Genomic DNA, 25,421 nt, shown 5'->3' with positions numbered 1-25,421 from the left:
TATACATTTTGCTTTAATTCAAGCAAATGGAACGATATTCATTTAAAAAACTGTTAAAATTAAATTTTTCAATAAGAAATCGTTGTCACGGATTTTGTATCTTGAAGAAGAAAAACATGCGATTTTTTCGGTACACTTTTGAATGCATTTTTTTCTGGAGAAATGTTTGACCGAATTCAGCTTAATTCCCTATAAAACACTCATTGAAAGTGATTTCATCTCGATTGAACAATAATTAAAAATGTACCTTGATTTTTAATAACATTTTCAAAATCGTTGAGGCCTTCCGGGAGCGGTGTTGTGACGTCTCAGATGTAACGTAAAATATCAGAGTTTTTCCACAATACCTGACGAACATTTAATTTTTGGGCTTCCGTGGCGCAATGTTTAGCGCGTTCAGCTGTTAATCGAAAGATTGGTGGTTCGAGCACACCCGGGAGAGGTGTTGTGTGGTCTCAGATGTAGCGTAAAAAGTCAAAACTTTTCCACAATACGTGACAACCATTTAATTTCAGAGCTTCCGTGGCTCAATGGTTAGCGCGTTCGGCTGTTAACAAATAGGTTGGTGGTTCGAGCGCATCCGGGAGCGGTGTTGTGACGTGTCAGATGTGACGTAAAAAGTCAAGGTTTTTCCAAAATACCTGACGACCATTTAATTTTTGGGCTTCCGTGGCGCAATGGTTAGCGCGTTCAGCTGCTATTCAAAAGACTGGTGGTTTGAGCCCTCCCGGGAGCGTTGTTGTGACGTCTCAGATGTAACGTAAAATGTCAGAGTTTTTCCACAATCCCTGACGAACATTTAATTTTTTGGCTTCCGTGGCGCAATGGTTAGCGCGTTCAGCTGTTAATCGAAAGGTTGGTGGTTCGAGCCCACCCGGGAGAGGTGTTGTACGGTCTCAGATGTAGCGGAAAAAGTCAAAACATTTCCACAATACGTGACAACCATTTAATTTCAGAGCTTCCGTGGCTCAATGGTTAGCGCGTTCGGCTGTTAACAAATAGGTTGGTGGTTCGAGCCCATCCGGGAGCGGTGTTGTGACGTCTCAAGATGACGTCAAAAGTCAAGGTTTTTCCACAATACCTGACGACCAATTAATTTTTGGGCTTCCGTGGCGCAATGGTTAGCGCGTTCAGCTGCTATTCAAAAGACTGGTGGTTTGAGCCCACCCGGGAGCGGTGTTGTGACGTCTCACATGAAACGTGAAATGTTAGAGTTTTTCCAAAATACCTGACGAACATTTAATTTTTGGGCGTCCGTGGCGCAATTGGTTAGCGCGTTCAGCTGTTAATCGAAAGGTTGGTGGTTCGAGCCCATCCGGGAGAGGTGTTGTGTGGTCTCAGATGTAGCGTAAAAAGTCAAAACTTTTCCACAATACTTGACAACCATTTAATTTCAGAGCTTCCGTGGCTCAATGGTTAGCGCGTTCGGCTGTTAACAAATAGGTTGGTGGTTCGAGCCCATCCGGGAGCGGTGTTGTGACGTCTCAAGACGACGTCAAAAGTCAAGGTTTTTCCACAATACCTGACGACCATTTAATTTTTGGGCTTCCGTGGCGCAATGGTTAGCAAGTTCAGCTGCTATTCAAAAGACTGGTGGTTTGAGCCCACCCGGGAGCGGTGTTGTGACGTCTCAGATGTAACGTAAAATGTTAGAGTTTTTCCAAAATACCTGACGAACATTTAATTTTTGGGCGTCCGTGGCTCAATGGTTAGCGCGTTCGGCTGTTAACCGAAAGATTGGTGGTTCGAGCCCATCCGGGAGAGGTGTTGTGACGTCTCAAGATGACGTCAAAAGTCAAGGTTTTTCCACAATACCTGACGACCAATTAATTTTTGGGCTTCCGTGGCGCAATGGTTAGCGCGTTCAGCTGCTATTCAAAAGACTGGTGGTTTGAGCCCACCCGGGAGCGGTGTTGTGACGTCTCAGATGTAACGTAAAATGTTAGTTTTTCCAAAATACCTGACGAACATTTAATTTTTGGGCGTCCGTGGCGCAATTGGTTAGCGCTTTCAGCTGTTAATCGAAAATTTGGTGGTTCGAGCCCACCCGGGAGAGGTGTTGTGGGGTCTCAGATGTAGCGTAAAAAGTCAAAACATTTCCACAATACGTGACAACCATTTAATTTCTGAGCTTCTGTGGCTCAATGGTTAGCGCGTTCGGCCCACCCAGGAGCGGTGTTGTGGGGTCTCAAATGTAACGTAGAAAGTAAAAGTTTTTCGACAATACCTGACGACCATTTCATTTTTGGGCTTCCGTGGCGCAATGGTTAGCACGTTCAGCTGTTAATCGAAAGATTGTTGGTTCGAGCCCAACCGGGAGAGGTGTTGTGTGGTCTCAGATGTAGCGCAAAAAGTCAAAACTTTTACACATTACGTGACAACCATTTAATTTCTGAGCTTCCGTGGCTCAATGGTTAGCGCGTTCGGCTGTTAACCGAAAGGTTGGTGGTTCGAGCCCACCCGGGAGAGGTGTTGAAGGGTCTCAGATGTAACGTAAAAAGTCATAACCTTTCCACAATACCTGACAAACATTTAATTTCTGAGCTTCCGTGGCTCAATGGTTAGCGAGTTTGGCTGTTAACAAATAGGTTTGTGGTTCGAGCCAATCCAGGAGCGGTGTTGTGACGTCTCAGATGTGACGTAAAAAATCAAGGTTTTTCCACAATACCTGACAACGATTTAATTTCTGAGCTTCCGTGGCTCAATGGTTAGCGCGTTCGGCTGTTAACCAATAGGTTGGTGGTTCGAGCCCATCCGGGAGCGGTGTTGTGACGTCTCAGATGTGAAGTAAAATCAAGGTTTTTCCACAATACCTGACGAACATTTTATTTTTGGGCTTCCGTGGCGCAATGGTTAGCGCGCTCAACTGTTATACAAAAGGTTGAAGGTTCGAGCCCACCCGGGAGCGGTGTTGTGAGCTCTCAGATGTAACGTAAAAAGTCAAGGTTTTTCCACAATACCTGACGACCATTTAATTTATGGGCTTCCGTGGCGCAATGGTAAGCGCGTTCAGCTGCAATTCAGAAGACTGGTTGTTTGAGCCCTCCCTGGAGCGGTGTTGTGACGTCTCAGATGTAACGTAAAATGTCAGAGTTTTTCCACAATACCTGACGAACATTTAATTTTTGGGCTTCCGTGGCGCAATGGTTAGCGCGCTCAGCTGTTATTCAAAAGGTTGGTGGTTCGAGCCCACCCGAGAGAGGTGTTGTGGGGTCTCAGACGTAGCGTGAAAAGTCAAAACTTTTCCACAATACCTGACAACCTTTTAATTTCTTGGCTTCCGTGGCGCAATGGTTAGCGCGTTCGGCTGTTAACCAATAGGTTGGTGGTTCGAGCCCACCCGGGAGCGGTGTTGTGTGATCTCAAATGTAACGTAGAAAGCCAAAGTTTTTGCACAATAAATGACGACCATTTAATTTTTGGGCTTCCGTGGTGCAATGGTTAGCGCGTTCGGCTGTGAACCAATAGGTTGGTGGTTCGACCCCATCCGGGAGCGGTGTTGTGAGGTCTCAGATTTGACGTAAATGTCAAGGTTTTTACACAATACCTGACGAGCATTTAACTTTTGGGCTTCCGTGGCGCAATGGTTAGCGCGTTCGGCTGTTAACCAATAGGTTGGTGGTTCGAGCCCATCCGGGAGCGGTGTTGTGAGGTCTCAGATGTGACGTAAAAAGTCAAGGTTTTTACACAATACCTGACGAGCATTTAATTTTTGGGCTTCCGTGGCATAATGGTTAGCGCGTTCAGCTGTTAGTCGAAAGGTTGGTGGTTCGAGCCCACCCGGGAAAGGTGTTGTGGGGTCTCAAATGTAACGTAGAAAGCCAAAGTTTTTCCACAATACCTGACAACCATTTAATTTCTGAGCTTCCGTGGATCAATGGTTAGCGCGTTCGGCTGTTAACCAATAGGTTGGTGGTTCGAGCCCATCCGGGAGCGGTGTTGTGTGATCTCAAATGTAACGTAGAAAGCCAAAGTTTTTCCACAATACCTGACGACCATTTAATTTTTGGGCTTCCGTGGCGCAATAGTTAGCGGGTTCGGCTGTTAACCAATAGGTTGGTGGTTCGACCCCATCCGGGAGCGGTGTTGTGAGGTCTCAGATGTGACGTAAAAAGTCAGAGTTTTTCCACAATCCCTGACGAACATTTAATTTTTTGGCTTCCGTGGCGCAACGGTTAGCGCGTTCAGCTGTTAATCGAAAGGTTGGTGGTTCGAGCCCACCCGGGAGAGGTGTTGTACAGTCTCAGATGTAGCGGAAAAAGTCAAAACATTTCCACAATACGTGACAACCATTTAATTTCAGAGCTTCCGTGGCTCAATGGTTAGCGCGTTCGGCTGTTAACAAATAGGTTGGTGGTTCGAGCCCATCCGGGAGCGGTGTTGTGACGTCTCAAGATGACGTCAAAAGTCAAGGTTTTTCCACAATACCTGACGACCAATTAATTTTTGGGCTTCCGTGGCGCAATGGTTAGCGCGTTCAGCTGCTATTCAAAAGACTGGTGGTTTGAGCCCACCCGGGAGCGGTGTTGTGACGTCTCAGATGTAACGTAAAATGTTAGAGTTTTTCCAAAATACCTGACGAACATTTAATTTTTGGGCGTCCGTGGCTCAATGGTTAGCGCGTTCGGCTGTTAACCGAAAGATTGGTGGTTCGAGCCCATCCGGGAGAGGTGTTGTGACGTCTCAAGATGACGTCAAAAGTCAAGGTTTTTCCACAATACCTGACGACCAATTAATTTTTGGGCTTCCGTGGCGCAATGGTTAGCGCGTTCAGCTGCTATTCAAAAGACTGGTGGTTTGAGCCCACCCGGGAGCGGTGTTGTGACGTCTCAGATGTAACGTAAAATGTTAGTTTTTCCAAAATACCTGACGAACATTTAATTTTTGGGCGTCCGTGGCGCAATTGGTTAGCGCTTTCAGCTGTTAATCGAAAATTTGGTGGTTCGAGCCCACCCGGGAGAGGTGTTGTGGGGTCTCAGATGTAGCGTAAAAAGTCAGAACATTTCCACAATACGTGACAACCATTTAATTTCTGAGCTTCTGTGGCTCAATGGTTAGCGCGTTCGGCCCACCCAGGAGCGGTGTTGTGGGGTCTCAAATGTAACGTAGAAAGTAAAAGTTTTTCCACAATACCTGACGACCATTTCATTTTTGGGCTTCCGTGGCGCAATGGTTAGCGCGTTCAGCTGTTAATCGAAAGATTGTTGGTTCGAGCCCAACCGGGAAAGGTGTTGTGTGGTCTCAGATGTAGCGCAAAAAGTCAAAACTTTTACACATTACGTGACAACCATTTAATTTCTGAGCTTCCGTGGTGCAATGGTTAGCGCGTTCGGCTGTGAACCAATAGGTTGGTGGTTCGACCCCATCCGGGAGCGGTGTTGTGAGGTCTCAGATTTGACGTAAATGTCAAGGTTTTTACACAATACCTGACGAGCATTTAACTTTTGGGCTTCCGTGGCGCAATGGTTAGCGCGTTCGGCTGTTAACCAATAGGTTGGTGGTTCGAGCCCATCCGGGAGCGGTGTTGTGAGGTCTCAGATGTGACGTAAAAAGTCAAGGTTTTTACACAATACCTGACGAGCATTTAATTTTTGGGCTTCCGTGGCATAATGGTTAGCGCGTTCAGCTGTTAATCGAAAGGTTGGTGGTTCGAGCCCACCCGGGAAAGGTGTTGTGGGGTCTCAAATGTAACGTAGAAAGCCAAAGTTTTTCCACAATACCTGACAACCATTTAATTTCTGAGCTTCCGTGGATCAATGGTTAGCGCGTTCGGCTGTTAACCAATAGGTTGGTGGTTCGAGCCCATCCGGGAGCGGTGTTGTGTGATCTCAAATGTAACGTAGAAAGCCAAAGTTTTTCCACAATACCTGACGACCATTTAATTTTTGGGCTTCCGTGGCGCAATAGTTAGCGGGTTCGGCTGTTAACCAATAGGTTGGTGGTTCGACCCCATCCGGGAGCGGTGTTGTGAGGTCTCAGATGTGACGTAAAAAGTCAGAGTTTTTCCACAATCCCTGACGAACATTTAATTTTTTGGCTTCCGTGGCGCAACGGTTAGCGCGTTCAGCTGTTAATCGAAAGGTTGGTGGTTCGAGCCCACCCGGGAGAGGTGTTGTACAGTCTCAGATGTAGCGGAAAAAGTCAAAACATTTCCACAATACGTGACAACCATTTAATTTCAGAGCTTCCGTGGCTCAATGGTTAGCGCGTTCGGCTGTTAACAAATAGGTTGGTGGTTCGAGCCCATCCGGGAGCGGTGTTGTGACGTCTCAAGATGACGTCAAAAGTCAAGGTTTTTCCACAATACCTGACGACCAATTAATTTTTGGGCTTCCGTGGCGCAATGGTTAGCGCGTTCAGCTGCTATTCAAAAGACTGGTGGTTTGAGCCCACCCGGGAGCGGTGTTGTGACGTCTCAGATGTAACGTAAAATGTTAGAGTTTTTCCAAAATACCTGACGAACATTTAATTTTTGGGCGTCCGTGGCTCAATGGTTAGCGCGTTCGGCTGTTAACCGAAAGATTGGTGGTTCGAGCCCATCCGGGAGAGGTGTTGTGACGTCTCAAGATGACGTCAAAAGTCAAGGTTTTTCCACAATACCTGACGACCAATTAATTTTTGGGCTTCCGTGGCGCAATGGTTAGCGCGTTCAGCTGCTATTCAAAAGACTGGTGGTTTGAGCCCACCCGGGAGCGGTGTTGTGACGTCTCAGATGTAACGTAAAATGTTAGTTTTTCCAAAATACCTGACGAACATTTAATTTTTGGGCGTCCGTGGCGCAATTGGTTAGCGCTTTCAGCTGTTAATCGAAAATTTGGTGGTTCGAGCCCACCCGGGAGAGGTGTTGTGGGGTCTCAGATGTAGCGTAAAAAGTCAGAACATTTCCACAATACGTGACAACCATTTAATTTCTGAGCTTCTGTGGCTCAATGGTTAGCGCGTTCGGCCCACCCAGGAGCGGTGTTGTGGGGTCTCAAATGTAACGTAGAAAGTAAAAGTTTTTCCACAATACCTGACGACCATTTCATTTTTGGGCTTCCGTGGCGCAATGGTTAGCGCGTTCAGCTGTTAATCGAAAGATTGTTGGTTCGAGCCCAACCGGGAAAGGTGTTGTGTGGTCTCAGATGTAGCGCAAAAAGTCAAAACTTTTACACATTACGTGACAACCATTTAATTTCTGAGCTTCCGTGGCTCAATGGTTAGCGCGTTCGGCTGTTAACCGAAAGGTTAGTGGTTCGAGCCCACCCGGGAGAGGTGTTGTAGGGTCTCAGATGTAACGTAAAAAGTCATAACCTTTCCACAATACCTGACAAACATTTAATTTCTGAGCTTCCGTGGCTCAATGGTTAGCGCGTTTGGCTGTTAACAAATAGGTTGGTGGTTCGAGCCAATCCAGGAGCGGTGTTGTGACGTCTCAGATGTGACGTAAAAAATCAAGGTTTTTCCACAATACCTGACAACGATTTAATTCCTGAGCTTCCGTGGCTTAATGTTTAGCGCGTTCGGCTGTTAACCAATAGGTTGGTGGTTCGAGCCCATCCGGGAGCGGTGTTGTGACGTCTCAGATGTGAAGTAAAATCAAGGTTTTTCCACAATACCTGACGAACATTATATTTTTGGGCTTCCGTGGCGCAATGGTTAGCGCGCTCAACTGTTATACAAAAGGTTGAAGGTTCGAGCCCACCCGGGAGCGGTGTTGTGAGGTCTCAGATGTGACGTAAGAAGTCAAGGTTTTTCCACAATACCTGACGACCATTTAATATTTGGGCTTCCGTGGCGCAATGGTTAGCGCGTTCGGCTGTTAACCGACTGAAAGGTTGGTGGTTCGAGCCCATCTGGGAGCGGTGTTGTGAGGTCTCAGATGTAACGTAAAAAGTCAAGGTTTTTCCACAATACCTGACGACCATTTAATTTATGGGCTTCCGTGGCGCAATGGTTAGCGCGTTCAGCTGCAATTCAGAAGACTGGTTGTTTGAGCCCTCCCTGGAGCGGTGTTGTGACGTCTCAGATGTAACGTAAAATGTCAGAGTTTTTCCACAATACCTGACGAACATTTAATTTTTGGGCTTCCGTGGCGCAATGGTTAGCGCGCTCAGCTGTTATTCAAAAGGTTGGTGGTTCGAGCCCACCCGAGAGAGGTGTTGTGGGGTCTCAGACGTAGCGTGAAAAGTCAAAACTTTTCCACAATACCTGACAACCTTTTAATTTCTTGGCTTCCGTGGCGCAATGGTTAGCGCGTTCGGCTGTTAACCAATAGGTTGGTGGTTCGAGCCCACCCGGGAGCGGTGTTGTGTGATCTCAAATGTAACGTAGAAAGCCAAAGTTTTTCCACAATACCTGACGACCATTTAATTTTTGGGCTTCCGTGGCGCAATGGTTAGCACGTTCGGCTGTTAACCAATAGGTTGGTGGTTCGAGCCCATCCGGGAGCGGTGTTGTGGGTTCTCAAATGTAACGTAGAAAGCCAAAGTTTTTGCACAATAAATGACGACCATTTAATTTTTGGGCTTCCGTGGCGCAATGGTTAGCGCGTTCGGCTGTTAACCAATAGGTTGGTGGTTCGAGCCCATCCGGGAGCGGTGTTGTGAGGTCTCAGATGTGACGTAAAAAGTCAAGGTTTTTACACAATACCTGACGAGCATTTAATTTTTGGGCTTCCGTGGCATAATGGTTAGCGCGTTCAGCTGTTAATCGAAAGGTTGGTGGTTCGAGCCCACCCGGGAAAGGTGTTGTGGGGTCTCAAATGTAACGTAGAAAGCCAAAGTTTTTCCACAATACCTGACAACCATTTAATTTCTGAGCTTCCGTGGATCAATGGTTAGCGCGTTCGGCTGTTAACCAATAGGTTGGTGGTTCGAGCCCATCCGGGAGCGGTGTTGTGAGGTCTCAGATGTGACGTAAAAAGTCAAGGTTTTTACATAATACCTGACGAGCATTTAACTTTTGGGCTTCCGTGGCGCAATGGTTAGCGCGTTCGGCTGTTAACCAATAGGTTGGTGGTTCGAGCCCATCCGGGAGCGGTGTTGTGAGGTCTCAGATGTGACGTAAAAAGTCAAGGTTTTTACACAATACCTAACGAGCATTTAACTTTTGGGCTTCCGTGGCGCAATGGTTAGCGCGTTCGGCTGTTAACCAATAGGTTGGTGGTTCGAGCCCATCCGGGAGCGGTGTTGTGAGGTCTCAGATGTGACGTAAAAAGTCAAGGTTTTTACACAATACCTGACGAGCATTTAACTTTTGTGCTTCCGTGGCGCAATGGTTAGCGCGTTCGGCTGTTAACCAATAGGTTGGTGGTTCGAACCCATCCGGGAGCGGTGTTGTGAGGTCTCAGATGTGACGTAAGAAGTCAAGGTTTTTACACAATACCTGACGAGTATTTAACTTTTGGGCTTCCGTGGCGCAATGGTTAGCGCGTTCGGCTGTTAACCAAAAGGTTGGTGGTTCGAGCCCATCCGGGAGCGGTGTTGTGAGGTCTCAGATGTGACGTAAAAAGTCAAGGTTTTTACACAATACCTAACGAGCATTTAACTTTTGGGCTTCCGTGGCGCAATGGTTAGCGCGTTCGGCTGTTAACCAATAGGTTGGTGGTTCGAGCCCATCCGGGAGCGGTGTTGTGAGGTCTCAGATGTGACGTAAAAAGTCAAGGTTTTTACACAATACCTGACGAGCATTTAACTTTTGTGCTTCCGTGGCGCAATGGTTAGCGCGTTCGGCTGTGAACCAATAGGTTGGTGGTTCGACCCCATCCGGGAGCGGTGTTGTGAGGTCTCAGATTTGACGTAAAAAGTCAAGGTTTTTACACAATACCTGACGAGCATTTAACTTTTGGGCTTCCGTGGCGCAATGGTTAGCGCGTTCGTCTGTTAATCGAAAGGTTGGTGGTTCGAGCCCACCCGGGAAAGGTGTTGTGGGGTCTCAAATGTAACGTAGAAAGCCAAAGTTTTTCCACAATACCTGACAACCATTTAATTTCTGAGCTTCCGTGGATCAATGGTTAGCGCGTTCGGCTGTTAACCAATAGGTTGGTGGTTCGAGCCCATCCGGGAGCGGTGTTGTGTGATCTCAAATGTAACGTAGAAAGCCAAAGTTTTTCCACAATACCTGACGACCATTTAATTTTTGGGCTTCCGTGGCGCAATAGTTAGCGCGTTCGGCTGTTAACCAATAGGTTGGTGGTTCGACCCCATCCGGGAGCGGTGTTGTGAGGTCTCAGATGTGACGTAAAAAGTCAAGGTTTTTACATAATACCTGACGAGCATTTAAATTTTGGGCTTCCGTGGCGCAATGGTTAGCGCGTTCGGCTGTTAACCAATAGGTTGGTGGTTCGAGCCCATCCGGGAGCGGTGTTGTGAGGTCTCAGATGTGACGTAAAAAGTCAAGGTTTTTACACAATACCTGACGAGCATTTAACTTTTGTGCTTCCGTGGCGCAATGGTTAGCGCGTTCGGCTGTTAACCAATAGGTTGGTGGTTCGAACCCATCCGGGAGCGGTGTTGTGAGGTCTCAGATGTGACGTAAGAAGTCAAGGTTTTTACACAATACCTGACGAGTATTTAACTTTTGGGCTTCCGTGGCGCAATGGTTAGCGCGTTCGGCTGTTAACCAAAAGGTTGGTGGTTCGAGCCCATCCGGGAGCGGTGTTGTGAGGTCTCAGATGTGACGTAAAAAGTCAAGGTTTTTACACAATACCTAACGAGCATTTAACTTTTGGGCTTCCGTGGCGCAATGGTTAGCGCGTTCGGCTGTTAACCAATAGGTTGGTGGTTCGAGCCCATCCGGGAGCGGTGTTGTGAGGTCTCAGATGTGACGTAAAAAGTCAAGGTTTTTACACAATACCTGACGAGCATTTAACTTTTGTGCTTCCGTGGCGCAATGGTTAGCGCGTTCGGCTGTGAACCAATAGGTTGGTGGTTCGACCCCATCCGGGAGCGGTGTTGTGAGGTCTCAGATTTGACGTAAAAAGTCAAGGTTTTTACACAATACCTGACGAGCATTTAACTTTTGGGCTTCCGTGGCGCAATGGTTAGCGCGTTCGGCTGTTAATCGAAAGGTTGGTGGTTCGAGCCCACCCGGGAAAGGTGTTGTGGGGTCTCAAATGTAACGTAGAAAGCCAAAGTTTTTCCACAATACCTGACAACCATTTAATTTCTGAGCTTCCGTGGATCAATGGTTAGCGCGTTCGGCTGTTAACCAATAGGTTGGTGGTTCGAGCCCATCCGGGAGCGGTGTTGTGTGATCTCAAATGTAACGTAGAAAGCCAAAGTTTTTCCACAATACCTGACGACCATTTAATTTTTGGGCTTCCGTGGCGCAATAGTTAGCGCGTTCGGCTGTTAACCAATAGGTTGGTGGTTCGACCCCATCCGGGAGCGGTGTTGTGAGGTCTCAGATGTGACGTAAAAAGTCAAGGTTTTTACATAATACCTGACGAGCATTTAAATTTTGGGCTTCCGTGGCGCAATGGTTAGCGCGTTCGGCTGTTAACCAATAGGTTGGTGGTTCGAGCCCATCCGGGAGCGGTGTTGTGAGGTCTCAGATGTGACGTAAAAAGTCAAGGTTTTTACACAATACCTGACGAGCATTTAACTTTTGTGCTTCCGTGGCGCAATGGTTAGCGCGTTCGGCTGTTAACCAATAGGTTGGTGGTTCGAGCCCATCCGGGAGCGGTGTTGTGAGGTCTCAGATGTGACGTAAAAAGTCAAGGTTTTTACACAATACCTGACGAGCATTTAACTTTTGTGCTTCCGTGGCGCAATGGTTAGCGCGTTCGGCTGTGAACCAATAGGTTGGTGGTTCGACCCCATCCGGGAGCGGTGTTGTGAGGTCTCAGATTTGACGTAAAAAGTCAAGGTTTTTACACAATACCTGACGAGCATTTAACTTTTGGGCTTCCGTGGCGCAATGGTTAGCGCGTTCGGCTGTTAACCAATAGGTTGGTGGTTCGAGCCCATCCGGGAGCGGTGTTGTGAGGTCTCAGATGTGACGTAAAAAGTCAAGGTTTTTACACAATACCTAACGAGCATTTAACTTTTGGGCTTCCGTGGCGCAATGGTTAGCGCGTTCGGCTGTTAACCAATAGGTTGGTGGTTCGAGCCCATCCGGGAGCGGTGTTGTGAGGTCTCAGATGTGACGTAAGAAGTCAAGGTTTTTACACAATACCTGACGAGTATTTAACTTTTGGGCTTCCGTGGCGCAATGGTTAGCGCGTTCGGCTGTTAACCGAAAGGTTGGTGGTTCGAGCCCATCCGGGAGCGGTGTTGTGAGGTCTCAGATGTGACGTAAAAAGTCAAGGTTTTTACACAATACCTAACGAGCATTTAACTTTCGGGCTTCCGTGGCGCAATGGTTAGCGCGTTCGGCTGTTAACCAATAGGTTGGTGGTTCGAGCCCATCCGGGAGCGGTGTTGTGAGGTCTCAGATGTGACGTAAAAAGTCAAGGTTTTTACACAATACCTGACGAGCATTTAACTTTTGTGCTTCCGTGGCGCAATGGTTAGCGCGTTCGGCTGTGAACCAATAGGTTGGTGGTTCGACCCCATCCGGGAGCGGTGTTGTGAGGTCTCAGATTTGACGTAAAAAGTCAAGGTTTTTACACAATACCTGACGAGCATTTAACTTTTGGGCTTCCGTGGCGCAATGGTTAGCGCGTTCGGCTGTTAATCGAAAGGTTGGTGGTTCGAGCCCACCCGGGAAAGGTGTTGTGGGGTCTCAAATGTAACGTAGAAAGCCAAAGTTTTTCCACAATACCTGACAACCATTTAATTTTTGAGCTTCCGTGGATCAATGGTTAGCGCGTTCGGCTGTTAACCAATAGGTTGGTGGTTCGAGCCCATCCGGGAGCGGTGTTGTGTGATCTCAAATGTAACGTAGAAAGCCAAAGTTTTTCCACAATACCTGACGACCATTTAATTTTTGGGCTTCCGTGGCGCAATAGTTAGCGCGTTCGGCTGTTAACCAATAGATTGGTGGTTCGACCCCATCCGGGAGCGGTGTTGTGAGGTCTCAGATGTGACGTAAAAAGTCAAGGTTTTTACATAATACCTGACGAGCTTTAACTTTTGGGCTTCCGTGGCGCAATGGTTAGCGCGTTCGGCTGTTAACCAATAGGTTGGTGGTTCGAGCCCATCCGGGAGCGGTGTTGTGAGGTCTCAGATGTGACGTAAAAAGTCAAGGTTTTTACACAATACCTAACGAGCATTTAACTTTTGGGCTTCCGTGGCGCAATGGTTAGCGCGTTCGGCTGTTAACCAATAGGTTGGTGGTTCGAGCCCATCCGGGAGCGGTGTTGTGAGGTCTCAGATGTGACGTAAAAAGTCAAGGTTTTTACACAATACCTAACGAGCATTTAACTTTTGGGCTTCCGTGGCGCAATGGTTAGCGCGTTCGGCTGTTAACCAATAGGTTGGTGGTTCGAGCCCATCCGGGAGCGGTGTTGTGAGGTCTCAGATGTGACGTAAAAAGTCAAGGTTTTTACACAATACCTGACGAGCATTTAACTTTTGTGCTTCCGTGGCGCAATGGTTAGCGCGTTCGGCTGTGAACCAATAGGTTGGTGGTTCGACCCCATCCGGGAGCGGTGTTGTGAGGTCTCAGATTTGACGTAAAAAGTCAAGGTTTTTACACAATACCTGACGAGCATTTAACTTTTGGGCTTCCGTGGCGCAATGGTTAGCGCGTTCGGTTGTTAATCGAAAGGTTGGTGGTTCGAGCCCACCCGGGAAAGGTATTGTGGGGTCTCAAATGTAACGTAGAAAGCCAAAGTTTTTCCACAATACCTGACAACCATTTAATTTCTGAGCTTCCGTGGATCAATGGTTAGCGCGTTCGGCTGTTAACCAATAGGTTGGTAGTTCGAGCCCATCCGGGAGCGTTGTTGTGTGATCTCAAATGTAACGTAGAAAGCCAAAGTTTTTCCACAATACCTGACGACCATTTAATTTTTGGGCTTCCGTGGCGCAAAAGTTAGCGCGTTCGGCTGTTAACCAATAGGTTGGTGGTTCGACCCCATCCGGGAGCGGTGTTGTGAGGTCTCAGATGTGACGTAAAAAGTCAAGGTTTTTACACAATACCTAACGAGCATTTAACTTTTGGGCTTCCGTGGCGCAATGGTTAGCGCGTTCGGCTGTTAACCAATAGGTTGGTGGTTCGAGCCCATCCGGGAGCGGTGTTGTGAGGTCTCAGATGTGACGTAAAAAGTCAAGGTTTTTACACAATACCTGACGAGCATTTAACTTTTGTGCTTCCGTGGCGCAATGGTTAGCGCGTTCGGCTGTGAACCAATAGGTTGGTGGTTCGACCCCATCCGGGAGCGGTGTTGTGAGGTCTCAGATTTGACGTAAAAAGTCAAGGTTTTTACACAATACCTGACGAGCATTTAACTTTTGGGCTTCCGTGGCGCAATGGTTAGCGCGTTCGGCTGTTAACCAATAGGTTGGTGGTTCGAGCCCATCCGGGAGCGGTGTTGTGAGGTCTCAGATGTGACGTAAAAAGTCAAGGTTTTTACACAATACCTAACGAGCATTTAACTTTTGGGCTTCCGTGGCGCAATGGTTAGCGCGTTCGGCTGTTAACCAATAGGTTGGTGGTTCGAGCCCATCCGGGAGCGGTGTTGTGAGGTCTCAGATGTGACGTAAAAAGTCAAGGTTTTTACACAATACCTGACGAGCATTTAACTTTTGTGCTTCCGTGGCGCAATGGTTAGCGCGTTCGGCTGTGAACCAATAGGTTGGTGGTTCGACCCCATCCGGGAGCGGTGTTGTGAGGTCTCAGATTTGACGTAAAAAGTCAAGGTTTTTACACAATACCTGACGAGAATTTAACTTTTGGGCTTCCGTGGCGCAATGGTTAGCGCGTTCGGCTGTTAATCGAAAGGTTGGTGGTTCGAGCCCACCCGGGAAAGGTATTGTGGGGTCTCAAATGTAACGTAGAAAGCCAAAGTTTTTCCACAATACCTGACAACCATTTAATTTCTGAGCTTCCGTGGATCAATGGTTAGCGCGTTCGGCTGTTAACCAATAGGTTGGTAGTTCGAGCCCATCCGGGAGCGTTGTTGTGTGATCTCAAATGTAACGTAGAAAGCCAAAGTTTTTCCACAATACCTGACGACCATTTAATTTTTGGGCTTCCGTGGCGCAAAAGTTAGCGCGTTCGGCTGTTAACCAATAGGTTGGTGGTTCGACCCCATCCGGGAGCGGTGTTGTGAGGTCTCAGATGTGACGTAAAAAGTCAAGGTTTTTACACAATACCTAACGAGCATTTAACTTTTGGGCTTCCGTGGCGCAATGGTTAGCGCGTTCGGCTGTTAACCAATAGGTTGGTGGTTCGAGCCCATCCGGGAGCGGTGTTGTGAGGTCTCAGATGTGACGTAAAAAGTCAAGGTTTTTACACAATACCTGACGAGCATTTAACTTTTGTGCTTCCGTGGCGCAATGGTTAGCGCGTTCGGCTGTGAACCAATAGGTTGGTGGTTCGACCCCATCCGGGAGCGGTGTTGTGAGGTCTCAGATTTGACGTAAAAAGTCAAGGTTTTTACACAATACCTGACGAGCATTTAACTTTTGGGCTTCCGTGGCGCAATGGTTAGCGCGTTCGGCTGTTAACCAATAGGTTGGTGGTTCGAGCCCATCCGGGAGCGGTGTTGTGAGGTCTCAGATGTGACGTAAAAAGTCAAGGTTTTTACACAATACCTGACGAGCATTTAACTTTTGTGCTTCCGTGAAGCAATGGTTAGCGCGTTCGGCTGTTAACCAATAGGTTGGTGGTTCGAGCCCATCCGGGAGCGGTGTTGTGAGGTCTCAGATGTGACGTAAAAAGTCAAGGTTTTTACACAATACCTAACGAGCATTTAACTTTTGGGCTTCCGTGGCGCAATGGTTAGCGGTTTCGGCTGTTAACCAATAGGTTGGTGGTTCGAGCCCATCCGGGAGCAGTGTTGTGAGGTCTCAGATGTGACGTAAGAAGTCAAGGTTTTTACACAATACCTGACGAGTATTTAACTTTTGGGCTTCCGTGGCGCAATGGTTAGCGCGTTCGGCTGTTAACCGAAAGGTTGGTGGTTCGAGCCCATCCGGGAGCGGTGTTGTGAGGTCTCAGATGTGACGTAAAAAGTCAAGGTTTTTACACAATACCTAACGAGCATTTAACTTTTGGGCTTCCGTGGCGCAATGGTTAGCGCGTTCGGCTGTTAACCAATAGGTTGGTGGTTCGAGCCCATCCGGGAGCGGTGTTGTGAGGTCTCAGATGTGACGTAAAAATTCAAGGTTTTTACACAATACCTGACGAGCATTTAACTTTTGCGCTTCCGTGGCGCAATGGTTAGCGCGTTCGGCTGTGAACCAATAGGTTGGTGGTTCGACCCCATCCGGGAGCGGTGTTGTGAGGTCTCAGATTTGACGTAAAAAGTCAAGGTTTTTACACAATACCTGACGAGCATTTAACTTTTGGGCTTCCGTGGCGCAATGGTTAGCGCGTTCGGCTGTTAACCAATAGGTTGGTGGTTCGAGCCCATCCGGGAGCGGTGTTGTGAGGTCTCAGATGTGACGTAAAAAGTCAAGGTTTTTACACAATACCTAACGAGCATTTAACTTTTGGGCTTCCGTGGCGCAATGGTTAGCGCGTTCGGCTGTTAACCAATAGGTTGGTGGTTCGAGCCCATCCGGGAGCGGTGTTGTGAGGTCTCAGATGTGACGTAAAAAGTCAAGGTTTTTACACAATACCTAACGAGCATTTAACTTTTGGGCTTCCGTGGCGCAATGGTTAGCGCGTTCGGCTGTTAACCAATAGGTTGGTGGTTCGAGCCCATCCGGGAGCGGTGTTGTGAGGTCTCAGATGTGACGTAAAAAGTCAAGGTTTTTACACAATACCTAACGAGCATTTAACTTTTGGGCTTCCGTGGCGCAATGGTTAGCGCGTTCGGTTGTTAACCAATAGGTTGGTGGTTCGAGCCCATCCGGGAGCGGTGTTGTGAGGTCTCAGATGTGACGTAAAAAGTCAAGGTTTTTACACAATACCTGACGAGCATTTAACTTTTGTGCTTCCGTGGCGCAATGGTTAGCGCGTTCGGCTGTGAACCAATAGGTTGGTGGTTCGACCCCATCCGGGAGCGGTGTTGTGAGGTCTCAGATTTGACGTAAAAAGTCAAGGTTTTTACACAATACCTGACGAGCATTTAACTTTTGGGCTTCCGTGGCGCAATGGTTAGCGCGTTCGGCTGTTAATCGAAAGGTTGGTGGTTCGAGCCCACCCGGGAAAGGTGTTGTGGGGTCTCAAATGTAACGTAGAAAGCCAAAGTTTTTCCACAATACCTGACAACCATTTAATTTCTGAGCTTCCGTGGATCAATGGTTAGCGCGTTCGGCTGTTAACCAATAGGTTGGTGGTTCGAGCCCATCCGGGAGCGTTGTTGTGTGATCTCAAATGTAACGTAGAAAGCCAAAGTTTTTCCACAATACCTGACGACCATTTAATTTTTGGGCTTCCGTGGCGCAATAGTTAGCGCGTTCGGCTGTTAACCAATAGGTTGGTGGTTCGACCCCATCCGGGAGCGGTGTTGTGAGGTCTCAGATGTGACGTAAAAAGTCAAGGTTTTTACATAATACCTGACGAGCATTTAACTTTTGGGCTTCCGTGGCGCAATGGTTAGCGCGTTCGGCTGTTAACCAATAGGTTGGTGGTTCGAGCCCATCCGGGAGCGGTGTTGTGAGGTCTCAGATGTGACGTAAAAAGTCAAGGTTTTTACACAATACCTGACGAGCATTTAACTTTTGTGCTTCCGTGGCGCAATGGTTAGCGCGTTCGGCTGTTAACCAATAGGTTGGTGGTTCGAGCCCATCCGGGAGCGGTGTTGTGAGGTCTCAGATGTGACGTAAAAAGTCAAGGTTTTTACACAATACCTAACGAGCATTTAACTTTTGGGCTTCCGTGGCGCAATGGTTAGCGCGTTCGGCTGTTAACCAATAGGTTGGTGGTTCGACCCCATCCGGGAGCGGTGTTGTGAGGTCTCAGATTTGACGTAAAAAGTCAAGGTTTTTACACAATACCTGACGAGCATTTAACTTTTGGGCTTCCGTGGCGCAATGGTTAGCGCGTTCGGCTGTTAATCGAAAGGTTGGTGGTTCGAGCCCACCCGGGAAAGGTGTTGTGGGGTCTCAAATGTAACGTAGAAAGCCAAAGTTTTTCCACAATACCTGACAACCATTTAATTTCTGAGCTTCCGTGGATCAATGGTTAGCGCGTTCGGCTGTTAACCAATAGGTTGGTGGTTCGAGCCCATCCGGGAGCGGTGTTGTGTGATCTCAAATGTAACGTAGAAAGCCAAAGTTTTTCCACAATACCTGACGACCATTTAATTTTTGGGCTTCCGTGGCGCAATAGTTAGCGCGTTCGGCTGTTAACCAATAGGTTGGTGGTTCGACCCCATCCGGGAGCGGTGTTGTGAGGTCTCAGATGTGACGTAAAAAGTCAAGGTTTTTACATAATACCTGACGAGCATTTAACTTTTGGGCTTCCGTGGCGCAATGGTTAGCGCGTTCGGCTGTTAACCAATAGGTTGGTGGTTCGAGCCCATCCGGGAGCGGTGTTGTGAGGTCTCAGATGTGACGTAAAAAGTCAAGGTTTTTACATAATACCTGACGAGCATTTAACTTTTGGGCTTCCGTGGCGCAATGGTTAGCGCGTTCGGCTGTTAACCAATAGGTTGGTGGTTCGAGCCCATCCGGGAGCGGTGTTGTGAGGTCTCAGATGTGACGTAAAAAGTCAAGGTTTTTACACAATACCTAACGAGCATTTAACTTTTGGGCTTCCGTGGCGCAATGGTTAGCGCGTTCGGCTGTTAACCAATAGGTTGGTGGTTCGAGCCCATCCGGGAGCGGTGTTGTGAGGTCTCAGATGTGACGTAAAAAGTCAAGGTTTTTACACAATACCTAACGAGCATTTAACTTTTGGGCTTCCGTGGCGCAATGGTTAGCGCGTTCGGCTGTTAACCAATAGGTTGGTGGTTCGAGCCCATCCGGGAGCGGTGTTGTGAGGTCTCAGATGTGACGTAAAAAGTCAAGGTTTTTACACAATACCTGACGAGCATTTAACTTTTGTGCTTCCGTGAAGCAATGGTTAGCGCGTTCGGCTGTTAACCAATAGGTTGGTGGTTCGAGCCCATCCGGGAGCGGTGTTGTGAGGTCTCAGATGTGACGTAAAAAGTCAAGGTTTTTACACAATACCTGACGAGCATTTAACTTTTGTGCTTCCGTGGCGCAATGGTTAGCGCGTTCGGCTGTTAACCAATAGGTTGGTGGTTCGAGCCCATCCGGGAGCGGTGTTGTGAGGTCTCAGATGTGACGTAAAAAGTCAAGGTTTTTACACAATACCTAACGAGCATTTAACTTTTGGGCTTCCGTGGCGCAATGGTTAGCGCGTTCGGCTGTTAACCAATAGGTTGGTGGTTCGACCCCATCCGGGAGCGGTGTTGTGAGGTCTCAGATTTGACGTAAAAAGTCAAGGTTTTTACACAATACCTGACGAGCATTTAACTTTTGGGCTTCCGTGGCGCAATGGTTAGCGCGTTCGGCTGTTAATCGAAAGGTTGGTGGTTCGAGCCCACCCGGGAAAGGTGTTGTGGGGTCTCAAATGTAACGTAGAAAGCCAAAGTTTTTCCACAATACCTGACAACCATTTAATTTCTGAGCTTCCGTGGATCAATGGTTAGCGCGTTCGGCTGTTAACCAATAGGTTGGTGGTTCGAGCCCATCCGGGAGCGGTGTTGTGTGATCTCAAATGTAACGTAGAAAGCCAAAGTTTTTCCACAATACCTGACGACCATTTAATTTTTGGGCTTCCGTGGCGCAATAGTTAGCGCGTTCGGCTGTTAACCAATAGGTTGGTGGTTCGACCCCATCCGGGAGCGGTGTTGTGAGGTCTCAGATGTGACGTAAAAAGTCAAGGTTTTTACATAATACCTGACGAGCATTTAACTTTTGGGCTTCCGTGGCGCAATGGTTAGCGCGATCGGCTGTTAACCAATAGGTTGGTGGTTCGAGCCCATCCGGGAGCGGTGTTGTGAGGTCTCAGATGTGACGTAAAAAGTCAAGGTTTTTACATAATACCTGACGAGCATTTAACTTTTGGGCTTCCGTGGCGCAATGGTTAGCGCGTTCGGCTGTTAACCAATAGGTTGGTGGTTCGAGCCCATCCGGGAGCGGTGTTGTGAGGTCTCAGATGTGACGTAAAAAGTCAAGGTTTTTACACAATACCTAACGAGCATTTAACTTTTGGGCTTCCGTGGCGCAATGGTTAGCGCGTTCGGCTGTTAACCAATAGGTTGGTGGTTCGAGCCCATCCGGGAGCGGTGTTGTGAGGTCTCAGATGTGACGTAAAAAGTCAAGGTTTTTACACAATACCTAACGAGCATTTAACTTTTGGGCTTCCGTGGCGCAATGGTTAGCGCGTTCGGCTGTTAACCAATAGGTTGGTGGTTCGAGCCCATCCGGGAGCGGTGTTGTGAGGTCTCAGATGTGACGTAAAAAGTCAAGGTTTTTACACAATACCTGACGAGCATTTAACTTTTGTGCTTCCGTGAAGCAATGGTTAGCGCGTTCGGCTGTTAACCAATAGGTTGGTGGTTCGAGCCCATCCGGGAGCGGTGTTGTGAGGTCTCAGATGTGACGTAAAAAGTCAAGGTTTTTACACAATACCTAACGAGCATTTAACTTTTGGGCTTCCGTGGCGCAATGGTTAGCGGTTTCGGCTGTTAACCAATAGGTTGGTGGTTCGAGCCCATCCGGGAGCAGTGTTGTGAGGTCTCAGATGTGACGTAAGAAGTCAAGGTTTTTACACAATACCTGACGAGTATTTAACTTTTGGGCTTCCGTGGCGCAATGGTTAGCGCGTTCGGCTGTTAACCGAAAGGTTGGTGGTTCGAGCCCATCCGGGAGCGGTGTTGTGAGGTCTCAGATGTGACGTAAAAAGTCAAGGTTTTTACACAATACCTAACGAGCATTTAACTTTTGGGCTTCCGTGGCGCAATGGTTAGCGCGTTCGGCTGTTAACCAATAGGTTGGTGGTTCGAGCCCATCCGGGAGCGGTGTTGTGAGGTCTCAGATGTGACGTAAAAAGTCAAGGTTTTTACACAATACCTGACGAGCATTTAACTTTTGCGCTTCCGTGGCGCAATGGTTAGCGCGTTCGGCTGTGAACCAATAGGTTGGTGGTTCGAGCCCATCCGGGAGCGGTGTTGTGAGGTCTCAGATTTGACGTAAAAAGTCAAGGTTTTTACACAATACCTGACGAGCATTTAACTTTTGGGCTTCCGTGGCGCAATGGTTAGCGCGTTCGGCTGTTAACCAATAGGTTGGTGGTTCGAGCCCATCCGGGAGCGGTGTTGTGAGGTCTCAGATGTGACGTAAAAAGTCAAGGTTTTTACACAATACCTAACGAGCATTTAACTTTTGGGCTTCCGTGGCGCAATGGTTAGCGCGTTCGGCTGTTAACCAATAGGTTGGTGGTTCGAGCCCATCCGGGAGCGGTGTTGTGAGGTCTCAGATGTGACGTAAAAAGTCAAGGTTTTTACACAATACCTAACGAGCATTTAACTTTTGGGCTTCCGTGGCGCAATGGTTAGCGCGTTCGGCTGTTAACCAATAGGTTGGTGGTTCGAGCCCATCCGGGAGCGGTGTTGTGAGGTCTCAGATGTGACGTAAAAAGTCAAGGTTTTTACACAATACCTAACGAGCATTTAACTTTTGGGCTTCCGTGGCGCAATGGTTAGCGCGTTCGGTTGTTAACCAATAGGTTGGTGGTTCGAGCCCATCCGGGAGCGGTGTTGTGAGGTCTCAGATGTGACGTAAAAAGTCAAGGTTTTTACACAATACCTGACGAGCATTTAACTTTTGTGCTTCCGTGGCGCAATGGTTAGCGCGTTCGGCTGTGAACCAATAGGTTGGTGGTTCGACCCCATCCGGGAGCGGTGTTGTGAGGTCTCAGATTTGACGTAAAAATTCAAGGTTTTTACACAATACCTGACGAGCATTTAACTTTTGGGCTTCCGTGGCGCAATGGTTAGCGCGTTCGGCTGTTAATCGAAAGGTTGGTGGTTCGAGCCCACCCGGGAAAGGTGTTGTGGGGTCTCAAATGTAACGTAGAAAGCCAAAGTTTTTCCACAATACCTGACAACCATTTAATTTCTGAGCTTCCGTGGATCAATGGTTAGCGCGTTCGGCTGTTAACCAATAGGTTGGTGGTTCGAGCCCATCCGGGAGCGTTGTTGTGTGATCTCAAATGTAACGTAGAAAGCCAAAGTTTTTCCACAATACCTGACGACCATTTAATTTTTTGGCTTCCGTGGCGCAATAGTTAGCGCGTTCGGCTGTTAACCAATAGGTTGGTGGTTCGACCCCATCCGGGAGCGGTGTTGTGAGGTCTCAGATGTGACGTAAAAAGTCAAGGTTTTTACATAATACCTGACGAGCATTTAACTTTTGGGCTTCCGTGGCGCAATGGTTAGCGCGTTCGGCTGTTAACCAATAGGTTGGTGGTTCGAGCCCATCCGGGAGCGGTGTTGTGAGGTCTCAGATGTGACGTAAAAAGTCAAGGTTTTTACACAATACCTGACGAGCATTTAACTTTTGTGCTTCCGTGGCGCAATGGTTAGCGCGTTCGGCTGTTAACCAATAGGTTGGTGGTTCGAGCCCATCCGGGAGCGGTGTTGTGAGGTCTCAGATGTGACGTAAAAAGTCAAGGTTTTTACACAATACCTGACGAGCATTTAACTTTTGTGCTTCCGTGGCGCAATGGTTAGCGCGTTCGGCTGTGAACCAATAGGTTGGTGGTTCGACCCCATCCGGGAGCGGTGTTGTGAGGTCTCAGATTTGACGTAAAAATTCAAGGTTTTTACACAATACCTGACGAGCATTTAACTTTTGGGCTTCCGTGGCGCAATGGTTAGCGCGTTCGGCTGTTAATCGAAAGGTTGGTGGTTCGAGCCCATCCGGGAGCGGTGTTGTGAGGTCTCAGATGTGACGTAAAAAGTCAAGGTTTTTACACAATACCTGACGAGCATTTAACTTTTGTGCTTCCGTGGCGCAATGGTTAGCGCGTTCGGCTGTGAACCAATAGGTTGGTGGTTCGACCCCATCCGGGAGCGGTGTTGTGAGGTCTCAGATTTGACGTAAAAATTCAAGGTTTTTACACAATACCTGACGAGCATTTAACTTTTGGGCTTCCGTGGCGCAATGGTTAGCGCGTTCGGCTGTTAATCGAAAGGTTGGTGGTTCGAGCCCACCCGGGAAAGGTGTTGTGGGGTCTCAAATGTAACGTAGAAAGCCAAAGTTTTTCCACAATACCTGACAACCATTTAATTTCTGAGCTTCCGTGGATCAATGGTTAGCGCGTTCGGCTGTTAACCAATAGGTTGGTGGTTCGAGCCCATCCGGGAGCGTTGTTGTGTGATCTCAAATGTAACGTAGAAAGCCAAAGTTTTTCCACAATACCTGACGACCATTTAATTTTTTGGCTTCCGTGGCGCAATAGTTAGCGCGTTCGGCTGTTAACCAATAGGTTGGTGGTTCGACCCCATCCGGGAGCGGTGTTGTGAGGTCTCAGATGTGACGTAAAAAGTCAAGGTTTTTACATAATACCTGACGAGCATTTAACTTTTGGGCTTCCGTGGCGCAATGGTTAGCGCGTTCGGCTGTTAACCAATAGGTTGGTGGTTCGAGCCCATCCGGGAGCGGTGTTGTGAGGTCTCAGATGTGACGTAAAAAGTCAAGGTTTTTACACAATACCTGACGAGCATTTAACTTTTGTGCTTCCGTGGCGCAATGGTTAGCGCGTTCGGCTGTTAACCAATAGGTTGGTGGTTCGAGCCCATCCGGGAGCGGTGTTGTGAGGTCTCAGATGTGACGTAAAAAGTCAAGGTTTTTACACAATACCTAACGAGCATTTAACTTTTGGGCTTCCGTGGCGCAATGGTTAGCGCGTTCGGCTGTTAACCAATAGGTTGGTGGTTCGAGCCCATCCGGGAGCGGTGTTGTGAGGTCTCAGATGTGACGTAAGAAGTCAAGGTTTTTACACAATACCTGACGAGTATTTAACTTTTGGGCTTCCGTGGCGCAATGGTTAGCGCGTTCGGCTGTTAACCGAAAGGTTGGTGGTTCGAGCCCATCCGGGAGCGGTGTTGTGAGGTCTCAGATGTGACGTAAAAAGTCAAGGTTTTTACACAATACCTAACGAGCATTTAACTTTTGGGCTTCCGTGGCGCAATGGTTAGCGCGTTCGGCTGTTAACCAATAGGTTGGTGGTTCGAGCCCATCCGGGAGCGGTGTTGTGAGGTCTCAGATGTGACGTAAAAAGTCAAGGTTTTTACACAATACCTGACGAGCATTTAACTTTTGCGCTTCCGTGGCGCAATGGTTAGCGCGTTCGGCTGTGAACCAATAGGTTGGTGGTTCGACCCCATCCGGGAGCGGTGTTGTGAGGTCTCAGATTTGACGTAAAAAGTCAAGGTTTTTACACAATACCTGACGAGCATTTAACTTTTGGGCTTCCGTGGCGCAATGGTTAGCGCGTTCGGCTGTTAACCAATAGGTTGGTGGTTCGAGCCCATCCGGGAGCGGTGTTGTGAGGTCTCAGATGTGACGTAAAAAGTCAAGGTTTTTACACAATACCTGACGAGCATTTAACTTTTGTGCTTCCGTGGCGCAATGGTTAGCGCGTTCGGCTGTGAACCAATAGGTTGGTGGTTCGACCCCATCCGGGAGCGGTGTTGTGAGGTCTCAGATTTGACGTAAAAAGTCAAGGTTTTTACACAATACCTGACGAGCATTTAACTTTTGGGCTTCCGTGGCGCAATGGTTAGCGCGTTCGGCTGTTAATCGAAAGGTTGGTGGTTCGAGCCCACCCGGGAAAGGTGTTGTGGGGTCTCAAATGTAACGTAGAAAGCCAAAGTTTTTCCACAATACCTGACAACCATTTAATTTCTGAGCTTCCGTGGATCAATGGTTAGCGCGTTCGGCTGTTAACCAATAGGTTGGTGGTTCGACCCCATTCGGGAGCGGTGTTGTGAGGTCTCAGATGTGACGTAAAAAGTCAAGGTTTTTACATAATACCTGACGAGCATTTAACTTTTGGGCTTCCGTGGCGCAATGGTTAGCGCGTTCGGCTGTTAACCAATAGGTTGGTGGTTCGAGCCCATCCGGGAGCGGTGTTGTGAGGTCTCAGATGTGACGTAAAAAGTCAAGGTTTTTACACAATACCTAACGAGCATTTAACTTTTGGGCTTCCGTGGCGCAATGGTTAGCGCGTTCGGCTGTTAACCAATAGGTTGGTGGTTCGAGCCCATCCGGGAGCGGTGTTGTGAGGTCTCAGATGTGACGTAAAAAGTCAAGGTTTTTACACAATACCTAACGAGCATTTAACTTTTGGGCTTCCGTGGC

The 25,421-nt window shown here is 48.0% G+C and overlaps 18 non-coding genes across 18 annotated transcripts; all 18 read left to right on the top strand.

Annotated features, from left to right (window-relative positions):
• The first annotated feature begins 3,423 nt into the window (after nucleotides 1-3,423).
• On the top strand, nucleotides 3,424-3,496 carry TRNAH-GUG (transfer RNA histidin (anticodon GUG)). The gene has a single exon. It is a non-coding gene; the product is annotated as a tRNA-His (tRNA).
• A 1,806-nt stretch (nucleotides 3,497-5,302) lies between these two features.
• On the top strand, nucleotides 5,303-5,375 carry TRNAH-GUG (transfer RNA histidin (anticodon GUG)). The gene has a single exon. It is a non-coding gene; the product is annotated as a tRNA-His (tRNA).
• Nucleotides 5,376-9,682: 4,307 nt separating this feature from the next.
• On the top strand, nucleotides 9,683-9,755 carry TRNAH-GUG (transfer RNA histidin (anticodon GUG)). Its single transcript has one exon. It is a non-coding gene; the product is annotated as a tRNA-His (tRNA).
• A 1,103-nt stretch (nucleotides 9,756-10,858) lies between these two features.
• Nucleotides 10,859-10,931, top strand: TRNAH-GUG (transfer RNA histidin (anticodon GUG)). Its single transcript has one exon. It is a non-coding gene; the product is annotated as a tRNA-His (tRNA).
• An 809-nt stretch (nucleotides 10,932-11,740) lies between these two features.
• On the top strand, nucleotides 11,741-11,813 carry TRNAH-GUG (transfer RNA histidin (anticodon GUG)). The gene has a single exon. It is a non-coding gene; the product is annotated as a tRNA-His (tRNA).
• A 662-nt stretch (nucleotides 11,814-12,475) lies between these two features.
• TRNAH-GUG (transfer RNA histidin (anticodon GUG)) lies at nucleotides 12,476-12,548 on the top strand. The gene has a single exon. It is a non-coding gene; the product is annotated as a tRNA-His (tRNA).
• Nucleotides 12,549-13,503: 955 nt separating this feature from the next.
• Nucleotides 13,504-13,576, top strand: TRNAH-GUG (transfer RNA histidin (anticodon GUG)). The gene has a single exon. It is a non-coding gene; the product is annotated as a tRNA-His (tRNA).
• A 662-nt stretch (nucleotides 13,577-14,238) lies between these two features.
• On the top strand, nucleotides 14,239-14,311 carry TRNAH-GUG (transfer RNA histidin (anticodon GUG)). Its single transcript has one exon. It is a non-coding gene; the product is annotated as a tRNA-His (tRNA).
• A 368-nt stretch (nucleotides 14,312-14,679) lies between these two features.
• Nucleotides 14,680-14,752, top strand: TRNAH-GUG (transfer RNA histidin (anticodon GUG)). Its single transcript has one exon. It is a non-coding gene; the product is annotated as a tRNA-His (tRNA).
• Nucleotides 14,753-15,414: 662 nt separating this feature from the next.
• On the top strand, nucleotides 15,415-15,487 carry TRNAH-GUG (transfer RNA histidin (anticodon GUG)). The gene has a single exon. It is a non-coding gene; the product is annotated as a tRNA-His (tRNA).
• An 809-nt stretch (nucleotides 15,488-16,296) lies between these two features.
• Nucleotides 16,297-16,369, top strand: TRNAH-GUG (transfer RNA histidin (anticodon GUG)). The gene has a single exon. It is a non-coding gene; the product is annotated as a tRNA-His (tRNA).
• A 662-nt stretch (nucleotides 16,370-17,031) lies between these two features.
• Nucleotides 17,032-17,104, top strand: TRNAH-GUG (transfer RNA histidin (anticodon GUG)). Its single transcript has one exon. It is a non-coding gene; the product is annotated as a tRNA-His (tRNA).
• Nucleotides 17,105-21,147: 4,043 nt separating this feature from the next.
• TRNAH-GUG (transfer RNA histidin (anticodon GUG)) lies at nucleotides 21,148-21,220 on the top strand. Its single transcript has one exon. It is a non-coding gene; the product is annotated as a tRNA-His (tRNA).
• Nucleotides 21,221-21,882: 662 nt separating this feature from the next.
• Nucleotides 21,883-21,955, top strand: TRNAH-GUG (transfer RNA histidin (anticodon GUG)). The gene has a single exon. It is a non-coding gene; the product is annotated as a tRNA-His (tRNA).
• An 809-nt stretch (nucleotides 21,956-22,764) lies between these two features.
• On the top strand, nucleotides 22,765-22,837 carry TRNAH-GUG (transfer RNA histidin (anticodon GUG)). The gene has a single exon. It is a non-coding gene; the product is annotated as a tRNA-His (tRNA).
• A 221-nt stretch (nucleotides 22,838-23,058) lies between these two features.
• On the top strand, nucleotides 23,059-23,131 carry TRNAH-GUG (transfer RNA histidin (anticodon GUG)). The gene has a single exon. It is a non-coding gene; the product is annotated as a tRNA-His (tRNA).
• Nucleotides 23,132-24,381: 1,250 nt separating this feature from the next.
• TRNAH-GUG (transfer RNA histidin (anticodon GUG)) lies at nucleotides 24,382-24,454 on the top strand. The gene has a single exon. It is a non-coding gene; the product is annotated as a tRNA-His (tRNA).
• Nucleotides 24,455-24,675: 221 nt separating this feature from the next.
• Nucleotides 24,676-24,748, top strand: TRNAH-GUG (transfer RNA histidin (anticodon GUG)). The gene has a single exon. It is a non-coding gene; the product is annotated as a tRNA-His (tRNA).
• The last annotated feature ends 673 nt before the right edge of the window (nucleotides 24,749-25,421 follow it).

Source organism: Phalangium opilio, unplaced genomic scaffold (genome assembly GCF_054372755.1).
Source record: "Phalangium opilio isolate 3A_F unplaced genomic scaffold, DU_Popi_V2 ptg001170l_1, whole genome shotgun sequence".
Taxonomy (NCBI): Eukaryota; Metazoa; Arthropoda; class Arachnida; order Opiliones; family Phalangiidae; genus Phalangium; species Phalangium opilio.
Note: the sequence above shows the minus strand (reverse complement) of the source record. Positions and strands in the feature narration are given on the sequence as shown.